Source organism: Bacillus rossius, chromosome 3 (genome assembly GCF_032445375.1).
Source record: "Bacillus rossius redtenbacheri isolate Brsri chromosome 3, Brsri_v3, whole genome shotgun sequence".
Taxonomy (NCBI): Eukaryota; Metazoa; Arthropoda; class Insecta; order Phasmatodea; family Bacillidae; genus Bacillus; species Bacillus rossius.
In genome coordinates, this window is record NC_086332.1 from 48,980,418 (window position 1) to 48,992,683 (window position 12,266).

Below are 12,266 nucleotides of genomic sequence, written 5' to 3' on the forward strand. Positions count from 1 at the left end.
CTCATTGGCCGTGGTGTTGTTCCAGGTGAATTCTGAACTGATACTAAAGTCTCTGATACTTTTCAAGTGTACTCGTTTGCCGTTCCTGATACATGCGCATATCAGTGACAAAGTATCAGGTTGATACTTTTCGACCCACCTCTAGCCTTAAGCAGCAGCCTTTTAGCGGAGTCGTTCGGTAGCGGTACGAGCGCATCAAAACAAAGCTTTGTTTGAATTATAAGCAACTTAAAAAATTTCCACAATTCGTAGAATTTTCCCTGACATTTCCCGGAATTCCCTGACCATTTTAATTTCCCTGACATTTCCCGGTTTTCCCGGTTTTCTAGTCCTGTAGCAACCATGAAGTTCCCCAGCTGAGTCTCTGGGAAAGATATTTCTGGGCCAAAATTGGATCCTGAAACTTGGTTACCATCTTAGGCAAATCGGATGGGGAGATGGAGCCTATGCTAGTCCATAGAAACTAGTCAAGATGTTCTGTGATGCCCCTAGACTGCAGAGCCCTGAACCATTTACTTTTATTTTGTAAATAGGTCATACTGGGGAGCCCAAGGAATGTAGAATAGCTTCCAGGGAAACAGGTGGTCTAAGGGTCCTCCCTTGGAAATTTGTTTGGGGGCGGGGGGGGTGCCCTCTTTAAAGAACATTTTTGTTCAAATGGAGCTTAAATTCTAAAGATTGTTTTGTTAATTTACATTCAAAAATGTCTATATTCTTATTAAAACTTGAATAAATTACGTTTTCGTTATATAATGAACTAGCTGATGTACCTGTGCTTCGCTACTAAAGTCAGCATACACAATATTCTCGCACAGCTCATTTTGCAGACATACACATTTTTTATTATTGTATATTAACCCAAAATAGCACAGAGGAAGTAGGTATTCAAATTAGAATCAATTTATTGTGAACTTTAATCGAAACTAAAATGTTAACCATCTCACATGACTGCATTAAAGAAAGGAATAGAAAATAAAAGTGAAACATACTGCAAATAGTCTCACAATTATAACAAACAAAGCGATAAATATCTACTTAGAATTTTACTGTTGTCTTACTTTATTTGTTAGGCAGAGTTTATGCTTACATGTTATTTACATTAAATAGTGAGAGTTTGTACAAATAAGGGGTGCACAATATCCTTTTCTTAGTGCTGTTCTATTACCTATGAGGAACCTATTTATATTATTATTTTTTATTAGATATACAGTAATTAGTTGGTTATTGATTGCATTTTTAGTTCATGATTATCCAAATAATACTTGATATCATTTTCTCATTAGGAATTGTCATTATTTTTCAGATTACCACAAAAAAAATTTAAAATCAGCATTTATCGTATTTCGCCTTGAATCCTGATGTCAGACCTCCTTAGCCCTTAATTTTAAGTCTGGGTCCCAGCCCTGCTTGTATCATCTGCCGTTGTCGGAGAACACCCTATGACGTCACGACCAGCCTACTCCAGTGTTGTGTTTAAATATGTTGCTTTAAAATTTTAACCAGCATGATGGACAGGGCGTTATGTTGACAAGGCCGCGGCTAGTCCCTGTTATTAGTGGCGCGTCTCCGGCTGCTCAGTACTCAGGGGCGGTAGATTAGGGTTCGTGCCTCGTGGCCTAAGGGATCTAGCCTGCCCAGGATGACTTCAGGAAATAAAAGTCAGCAGGAAGTTTCCGGGTTTTATGTACAGTAAAACACACCCTTTACATGGGGCTACCGCGGTCCCGCCTGTGGCAATCTCAATAAGGGCGATGCCCGGTTCCGCGCACTTTCATTTCCCTGCACACTGCAAGGGGCGTCCCACCCGTACTGTAATCAGGGCCGGCGCCAGGCCCATGCGGCACATGCGGCCGCATGTGGCGCCACGCGGGCAGTGGCGCCAACGGAGCTATCGAAAAAAAAAAATACAAAAAAATTTTAATTTATTTGAGCAAAATAGTTTTATAAATAAATAAACGCCATGAACATGATTATAATTTTATAAAAGATAGAGTGTTTCTGTTTGCTAATACAGCAATATTCGAGCATCGGTGGTGATGCGATGGCGATGTGGTGGTGGTGCGCGCCGCGCGGTGCTTCCCTGCTTTCCTGTCACAACGTGAAGCCCTTTCCACCCTCCTCCCGCTGCCCCCTCCTCACCGTAAGTGCCTGCTCACTGCACCGCTCAGTCTCAGTGCTAGTGCTATCTGTCAACTCGACAAGTGCATGCACACGCCACTGTCCAGTTTGATAGTATTATTGTGGTGGTATCATGGCGGACAAGAAGAAACCTACGGGTACTTTTTATAGAAAAAGAAAAAAGGACATGGAAAGAGAAAACGAAAAACAGGCGAAAGCAATGAGTAAATTTTTTGTTAGATCTGAAGTTGGCTCTTCCGTAGAGTCTGAGTCTCATAAGAACGACACCGCAGAACAACAAACAATGCAGGTAAGAGAGCAATTATTATATTTATCTGTACTTTTAAACTAAACGAAAAATTAAGTTTTCTCCATCTTACTTACAAATTTTCTCAACTTTTGTTGTGCATTTTCTATGGGATGATTTAGTATCCAACATGTGTTACACGTGTTTCAGGATTCTGATTCCGAGGAAACTTTGGTTATTCCATTACCCAAATCATCTAGACCAACTGTTCAAATTGAATCTGAGAACATCGAACAACATCCACTGCAGGTAAATTTGAATATATTTTAGGTGCTTTTTGTTTAATTGTTTCTATATTTGGTAAGTAGCCGATCATGAAATCGTAGCTTTAAGGGAGGACATTATTAAGGGAGGATGAACAAAAATTATTTTATTATTTTTTAAGGGAGCACACCATTAAGGGAGGATGAACAAAAATTATTTTTTCAAAATTCGTTTTTAACTTTATTATTAATGTTAATCCAAATCAAAAAACGATGTAAAAAATCACAACAATTTTTATATTATTACACATACTTAAAGTGCTGATTTTGACCCTCTCGGTTTCCGACTAGACTTCTAACAAACATTTACAAACAGCTGTTTTAATAGAGTGGCGGGGGGTTTTGTTTTGTTATTGTGTAGCGCGGGCGAGATGACTGACTTCCCTCCCTGATCGCGAGCAAAGCCTAAAATTGATCCTAACCATATACTTTTTTTTATTTGTAGTTTTACAAGTTACGAATTACGTGCGTTCCCTTGCGTTCCGGCACTCTTGGGAGGTAAGGGAACGCCGTTATGTTGCGTTCCCACTGAAATTAACCACTGTGTTGATGTGTTTTCAGGATTTTCATCTCAAGGAAAACAGGAACGATCTTGACGACTGTGGAGAATGGCCGGCTAAAATCACCGATGACATCCGTCAAGTTCTCGTCGAGAAAGGCCCTGTGCAGGTTAAACATTTTAAATTTCCTGTTGACCATAAATCTGGCAGACGCTTCACAAACAAAACAAAAATTGTCAAATGGAGAAGAAATCGACAGAGAATGGCTCGTGTACTCAAAATCGAAAAATTCAGTATTTTGTTTCTTTTGTAAACTCTTCAGTAATGAAGTTATATCTGTATCTGGAACAGAGGGTTACTCTGATTGGCAAAACATGTCAACATTCTTACGCCAACACGAAAAGTCACCTCATCATATAACAGCTGCCATTTCTTATCGAGAACTTTCCCAGAGATTGAAGTCAGGGAAAACCATTGACGACGAAAACCAACGCATCATAAAATCAGAAACAGAGCATTGGTATGAAGTTTTGAAGCGACTTCTTACTATAGTGCAGTTCCTTGGAGCTCAAGGATTAGCTTTTCGTGGCACTAATGATAAGATTTTCCAAGAAAATAACGGAAACTTTTTGAAACTAGTGGAGCACATTTCCAGATTTGACGCTGTTCTCTCTGAACATCTTCGCAGGATAACTTCGAAAGAAACTCATGTACACTATTTAAGCAAAGAGATACAAAATGAGTTCATAGATGTACTTGCTCGTAAAGTTAATGAATTCATCTTAAGTGAATTGCATAAAGCTACCTACTATTCCATCATTCTTGACTGTACACCTGACGTTAGCCACCAAGAACAGATGACTCTAGTAGTCAGATTTGTTCACGCTATACCAGGAGAAAACGCAATAATCAAAGAATACTTCCTTGGGTTTCTGCAAGCGTTTGATACATCTGGAGAAGGACTAACAGCTCTTTTGTTGGATGAGTTGTCAAAAAGAGGAATAGCTTTAAACAACATGCGAGGCCAGGGGTATGATAATGGGTCTAACATGAAGGGAAAACATGTTGGGGTTCAAAAAAGGATCCTAGACCTCAACCCAAGAGCCTTCTTTGTCCCTTGTGGAAGTCACTCACTAAACCTAGTAGTAAACGACGCTGCTCTTTCCTGTACTGTAGCCGTGAACTTTTTCAGTAACGTTCAAGAGATTTATAACTATTTTTCGGCATCCATCCATAGATGGGACATATTGAAACATCACGTAGCAAATTTAACAGTAAAACCTTTAAGTGAAACCCGATGGGAAAGTAGGATTGACGCTCTTGAACCTCTGCGCTACCATATTGATGAAATATACGACGCTGTTTACGCAGCCTCTACTGATGCCAAGATTGATGTTTTTGGAAAAAATACAGCCACTGGTATTGCCAAAAAAATAACAGATTTTCGGTTCCTTTGTTGCTTGATCACATGGTATGAGGTTTTGTTCAAAATAAATTTGATAAGCAAAACCCTTCAGGCAAAAGAAGTCAACCTGCAGAGTGCCATGACCCTAATTGAAAGCGTAAAGTCGTTTTTGATCAAAATGAGAACAGAAAATGGATTTAATAATGTTGTTACAGACGCAAAGGAGTTGGCTGATAAACTCGGAATCAGCTCTGAGTTTCCTAATGAAACGGTAGTAAGGGCAAGAAAGGTTAAACGTCAATTTTTGTATGAAGGTGTCGACGAACCAATTAAGACAGGGACAGGAAAAGATTCTTTCAAAATAAATTTCTTTTTTGTGATTCTCGATACAGCCATCAGTTCATTGTCCGAGAGATTTGATCTTATGCACAACCATAGCCAACATTTCCAATTTCTTTATGACTTGAAAAAATTAGAAAATGGTGAAGAAAAAACTATCAAAGGAAATTGTCAACGTTTGAGCGAAGTACTGACAGCAGGTGATGAAAGAGACATTAACGCAGAAGATCTCTTTAAGGAAATATCAATATTAATTCCAATGTTGTCACAAGAAGAGAGCTCCCCTCACACAACACTGAGCTATCTCACAACAAACAGATTAATAGACATATTTCCAAATGTTTTCATCGCGTTGAGGATTCTACTAACATTACCAATATCAGTGGCCAGTGGAGAAAGGAGCTTCTCAAAACTAAAAAGAATAAAAAAACTACCTTCGATCTAGCATTTCACAAGAACGTCTTAGTGGTCTTGCCACATTGGCCATTGAAAATGAAATATTGAACACAATAGATACAGATACGATTTTAAAGGATTTTGCAAAAGCTAAATCAAGAAAGAAAGGTTTTCTGAAGTAGAACACTGCTGATGAACAAGTGTAGTTAGGAAGTTATGAGTATGTTGATGATGATGACCTTATTAATTGTTTTGTTATTGACTGTTCAAGAAACTGTAAATAAAATAAGATAGTTGTATCATAAATTTTTAGTCTTTATTTCCTTTGTTTTTATTACTACAGTAGGCTAGTGTGTATAAAGTCCCGTTCCAAAACTCGCCTTGTCCTCTTTCACTGGAACAGAGGAAATCGAGAAAAACTGATATGCAAAGAGGTTGTGACATAGCCAACACACAGTAGGTATGAATCATTTCAAAAATTAAATTGAAATATGTTTCTTAAGGTCTTTGAAATGTAACAGTATACACAAATATTAAAACTGTTAAAATAAATTGGACAAGATGAGTTTTGGAACAATACTTTGGACAAGGTGAATTTTGGAACAGTATATAATACAAAATTAATTTTTTCGTAAGGAAAACCAGTAACCAACTCTTTGATTACATCTCGTATTTTAATAATGATACAAAATACATTTTTTTAACAAAAAATTATATTTTTTCTAGTGCTTATTAAGATCCTACACTGACTGAAGTTTCTCCTTATTTTCTCAATATTGTCAACTAAAAAATATGTTGAACTATTTCAAAACATCATACTCTCAAATCTTCATCCACCATAGGTTCATCATCATCCTCTTCATGCACAGTTGTGTATTGTCTGGCAATAACATCTCTATAAAATGCCAAACTTGCATTCTCCTTCCATTCAGACCCATAGTGCTTCGACAGTAGCTTATTCACATCATTGGCTTTGGCAGCATTTGGGTGGAGTCCTAGTGGAACTATTACTGGGTTAATTTGTTGGAAACACTTGCCACGTCTGCAAATACCTTTACTTTCCATAAGGTCAGTTCAGTAATTGGGTTCCCCTCGAACAAGTACTTTACTTTCTTTTGATTTCTTCAAAATGAACCGCTTTGTGTTACAAAATTTGAAGTGCCATGAACTGGTAGGTCGCACAACTTCTGCAATAGCTTATTTCCAATCGTAGAAAGCAAAACCAGCATTGCCAGGCTTGATTGCAGTTCCGAACTCTCCAAATATATCAAAATATTATTGGGGTGACACTATCACTTCCTTTGCTTTTACCCGCTTTTCAATACGACCAAAAACACGGTCTGCTGGCAGGAATGAGTGTCCAGGTACGGGGAAAATGATGTGTACTTCCTTGATGTGTTGTGGTGCTTCACACTTTAACCATTTTGATACCATACCTACCATCATACTATTTTTATTTTGGCCTCCGCAGCCGTCAGCAAAAAGCCTTATAGTTGTTATTGTGTAATCGATTCCAGTATTCTGCAAGCAGTGGTGAACACATGATGAAATTTCATTAGAGCCTTTGTGTGCATCAAGTTCTGTCCATGTGTAAATAAACGCGTTTGTTCTGTTTTAGACGATCCTTGACATACAGTAAAATTATACACATAGAATTGTCTGCTAAAATAGGCACTTTGATCTGGTACCTTTGGTAGTACCATATTTTTTTGGCAATCAAAAGAAAATGTGATGGTATTATCATGATTTACTTTCAGCATATCATAGAAAGCTTTCGAACGGAGTTTGTGAACCCTAAATTCGACTCTCAACCCTTGTTTCACATGCTCATTGTTTTCAGTTTTATTTTACCTTCAAGTTCAATGCAACGAGAGCACTTATCTGTAGCTGGACTACGAAAGCTGACATTGTAATCATTGTCAAAAATTGTTTACAACAATTAATAATACTTATATAGAGTTATACCAAAATATGAATATGTTTATGTGATTATAAAAAAAACAGTTTTTACCTTCTAAAACAATGTTACATTAGACTTTATATTATGTGGACATAACCACTTTTGATTAATTCAGTTAGTTTGTCCATGGCTGCTTATAGGACAAGGCGACTTTTGAAACAGTTTTTATATATATGGACAAGGAGAGTTTTGTAACACAAATCCTTGTGGACAAGAAGAGTTTTGGAACAGTACCTGGTTTTCAAATTGTGTCTGTTATTAGACATGGGGAGTTGGGGAACGTGTTATAATGCTATCTATTGCGCACTTATAAAAGCTGCACAAAACAATAAATAACTCAATTTTCCTTGGTGATGGACAAGGCGAGTTTTGGAACTGGACTACTCATATATATGTGCGTTTGCACCAATATATGAAGTCACTAATATGTGTGTGTGTATATATATATATATTGGCGCCAAATCCAGATCTCGCATGTGCCGAAAAAACTCCTTGCACCGGCCCTGACTGTAATCGCGACTATAATGGCCTAGCTGTGGAGCGACGTCTCCCGCGTCCACCTCCCTGCGTCTCCCGAGCGCGACTGCTCCCCCACGTGCCGCGACCTTGACTCCCCTCCTCCGCGAGCCCGCGGAACGCGCGGATTGGCCACAGGCGGAAACCACGGCCTAGGCGCCCGGTGAATAATAATAATAAAATAAATAAAAAATAATATGAACTATAAAACAAATTAATATAAAATGAAATACAATACAAAATAAGTACATGCAAAAGAAAACACAAGTCTACACTGCACCCTCGGCGAGTAGAAACACTACCACGAAGCACCACTCGGCAAGAGAAGGCATTGGCGTGACATATAGGCCTGTAAGAGTTAAGGAGGCATTTGGGCCGACGTCAATGTATTTCAATATAATTTATATGTTCTTTTACAGCCACCCAAATACAGACTGGTCACATTGGAGATTTAAATTAGTGATATTGTTAACATGAGTTCTGCTCCTGCAGAGTGCATCTTTATAACCCTGCTCCAGTCTTGTGCGACACATTGGCGAGGTCAGTCCTATTCTCGTGTTGCTCCCATCATTGCCTTGCCTTAACTGATAAGTAAACACCACAGTTCTTCAATTATTGAATCGGGAATTTGAGAAACAACATAAGTCCACATTTTGGCGAAAATGAGTTATCAACAATAACAGTTTGTTGGAGGGTAGTTGTACATGCTGGCAAATGACCACGTAGGTCCACACAATCATTGCATAGATATAGCCTTCTCTAATTGCTATGTATTTGAGAAACAACACAAGTCCAGGACTTATGTTGTTTCTCAAATACCCCGCTCAAACACCACAAAGCACCAATTTGCTTGATTCCTGTATAGCCATAGATTTTATTGTGTTAAGGCCGGACATGCCTCGCCATATTCAATTGTTACATTTATCACTATAACCAGCAATTAATGTGTATTTTGTAACTCGATTTATAACGATAAGCCATAGGATATAACTTTACTATGAAAGAAATGTGCATTTTGTAACTTCATTTTTGGAACTACAAGTCATAACATTGTGCATTATATAAATCCAGTGTTGATCTGCTGCTGCTGCTGTTATTATTATTTCAGGAACAGTCCCCATTAAATATTGCATTTTTATATATTTTAGAACAGAGCTGCCACATTAAAAATAATAAATATATAAAAACTATAATCATCTTATGAAATTTGGTAAACTCTAATTTATGTTATGTCGTAACGAAACATTCTATACACAGAACAGAAGCTGTGATGAAAAATTATAAAATCCAATATGGCAGTTCTTGGCTGGCCTCAAAGCTATTCTCACCAGATAGCACTGATGCATGGTGAAATATTATTTGTCTATGGTACTGTAGTAATGTAGTTTCAACACCATAGACAAAGAAACAGTTTGATGTGTTTGTTCTTGTGCTTAAGATATGGAACCTTCCAGTGACAATGAATGTGTGACTGACAGTAAAAAGCGCAAGAAAGGGTGTCGAAATACATTTAGATATAAGTCTGAACAGATAAAAAGAGCACGTGTAAAGTGTGAAGCATATACTAGTTGGAGTGGAAAAGAAATCCCTGCAAAAAACAGGGTGAAAATTGCAAGTAAGTTAACTATATGCATTTTGAATCCATAAGCACACCATGTTTTACACTTATTTCTAAACATTCCTGAAAAAATATGTAATGTTTGGTTAAATGAAATTCTGTTCAATTCAGTTGCATAAAAAACGTTTAGATATTCATAGATGTTTTGCATATTTTGTTTAATTTTTTATCAAGTTTTATCGATATAAAATTTGTGTACGTTTGTAGAGTTTTATTACATTTTTTGTGAGACAACATAATGCACATAAGTACTTCTAACAATACTTTAATGCACAATGAATTTACCTGACAAGTTGTTAGTGCACAAGGAATAATTGCAGAAAAATTATGCTGTCATTATTCTCTGTGTTGCAGATGCAGACGAAAATGTTTCTCGGTTGTATCTCCACCACAACAAGAAGAAGTCTTTAACAAATTTACAAGTTTAGATACCAAAAATGAACAGGATTGTTACCTCCAGAGTCTTATTTCCACGAAAAAGGTGATGCGACGTAGACATCGCATTTCAAAGGAAGCTTCTTCAAAACCATTAAGAGGATGTACATATGTATATGAGATATCAACGAGTTCAGGAAAACATCAAGTATGTAAAACAGCTTTTTGTAACATACATGCTATCTCGGAGGAACGTGTTCGTAGATTCTGTAAGTTGCTCTCTGAAGGTAAAAGTCCACATGATATGCGTGGGAAATCAATCCCAGGTAATACCAAATCAGGGTTGGTAATATATGCTATTAAGCAGCATATATCCTCTTTTCCAGTTAAAATATCACACTACAGTAGCAAAGAATACCACTACTTAAGCGAGAAGCTAGACGTCAAGATCATGTACTCGCTCTTCCAAGAGAAGTACCCTGAAATGTCAGCTGCAAACTATCGCTTCTATCTGAAAGTTTTCAGAGAGCATTTTTCTCTGTCGTTTGGACTACCCCAGGTAGATACATGTGCGACTTGTGAGGAGTTGGATATAAAACTTAAAAGCCCCTTTTTAAACCAAAAAGCAAAGAAAGTAGCTGAAGCAGAAAAATGTGTGCATTTGCGTCGGGCTAAGAAATTTTCAGCTAAAATAAAGGAAATCAGCGAGATAATCAAAGCTGATAAAGCGGGTGATTTGGGAGCCATTTGCATAGATTTCATGCAGAATTTACAGTTGCCTTGCATTCCAGTCCAGGAGGTGTTTTACCTTAGACAGTTAACCATCAGTGTTTTCTGCATACATAATCTCAAAGATGGCAATGCAACTTTCTTTGTGTACCATGAGGGAATTGCAACAAAGGGGCCTAATGAGGTATGTTCATTTGTTTTGGAGTTCTTGAATACGTCATTGAAGGGAGTCAAAGAGTTGTACATATTTTCTGATAGGTGCAGCGCACAAAATAAGAACCATACATTCATCAGAATGTTGTCTGCTTTGACTTCTCTTAAACGTTTTAGACATATCGAACATTACTTCCCAATAAGAGGACACTCTTTCCTGCCCTGCGATAGGGATTTCTCAGTACTCAAGAGAAAAATCAAGAAGTACGACAGAGTGTACACCATCAAGGAGTATATTGAGATAATTGTAACTTCATCCTGCAAGAGATCCTTCACGGTTGTAATAGCAGATTCCATCAGCATTCTCGACTTCAAGCAATGGTGGCCCAAGTATTTTAAGAGGAATGTGCTGTCACAAGAGTCCTATGAAAAATCTGTGCCTAGAGACCAGAAAACAAGCTTCAAACCAAGTCAGTTCATGCACTTCGGTTATGCAAGTGACAATGCTGGACTTGTTGTGGCACGACCATTTATTGATTCCCTTGTCAAGCACCATTTTAGGGTTCTCAATTGCACACTTGCGGACCTTGTTCTTCCAAAAAACATGGTGTATCCTGCAGGTTGCATCCCTATCAACCAGAACAAAATAGATGACCTCCGCAAGTTGCAAAACTACTTGCCACACACAGAAGATTGCCAGTCATTCTATAATGAATTATTCTTGTGGCCAACATGTGTAACTGAAGTAACGCAAAACCAGCCTGATGATTAATCACATCAATGTAGACTTTACCGCACATCATCAGCAAATAGTTCATTTTGAAGAGGGACGTGTGCATACTTATTTGTATTAAAAAGTGATCTCTCAATGTTAAAGTTGGTGTAGGCCGCATATACAAAGGTAGATCTAAAAACCTACATCGTATAGACTTTCTCATATCAGCAAGATTAGTTCATTAGGGACTGAATGCATTTATATTCATATAATTATAGGTATTTTTTATGTTCTAAGCAAATTTATAGTATTACTTTGTGTACGCAAATAAATATTATGTTTTGTGGAATATTATGACTACCTTAAAGCAAAAATAGCACATTTCAGAACAATATATTTTGAGTTTATGTAGGAAATTGAGAAACAACATAAGTCCAGCATTTTTAAATATAGTTTTTGGGGGAGTTGTAAATACAATGTATTTCTTTTTTACATTAAAGAGAAGTAAATTAACGTTGTAATGTATCCATAGTATCACATATACATTTTTTGCCACATGCCATTGACTATTACATTTTATTCACTTTCTGTAAAATCTGTTGTTTGTGACTTATGTTGTTTCTCAAATGCTTGATTCTATTATTTTTAACATTTTTTCTTATCCCATGAGCTCTGCGCACATCTTGCCGTACATTTTTTTTTGAGTGGTGGGCTTCCTACTAAAGGACACACGGGCAGGCATCACGGGATCAGCCAACTCTGATGTGTGTCTCCAAATAATTCACTGGCACGGATGCATATCCTCCACAATGTTCCTGACTAGGTGTAAGTGCTATCGTAACCATCCAAATTTTATCAAAGTATGGAAGTTT

At 37.5% G+C, this 12,266-nt stretch overlaps 1 long non-coding RNA gene across 1 annotated transcript; it reads left to right on the forward strand.

Annotated features, from left to right (window-relative positions):
* The first annotated feature begins 9,209 nt into the window (after positions 1-9,209).
* On the forward strand, positions 9,210-11,743 carry LOC134531441 (uncharacterized). Its single transcript, XR_010074995.1, has 2 exons — positions 9,210-9,419; positions 9,777-11,743. It is a non-coding gene; the product is annotated as an uncharacterized LOC134531441 (long non-coding RNA).
* Positions 11,744-12,266: the final 523 nt, after the last annotated feature.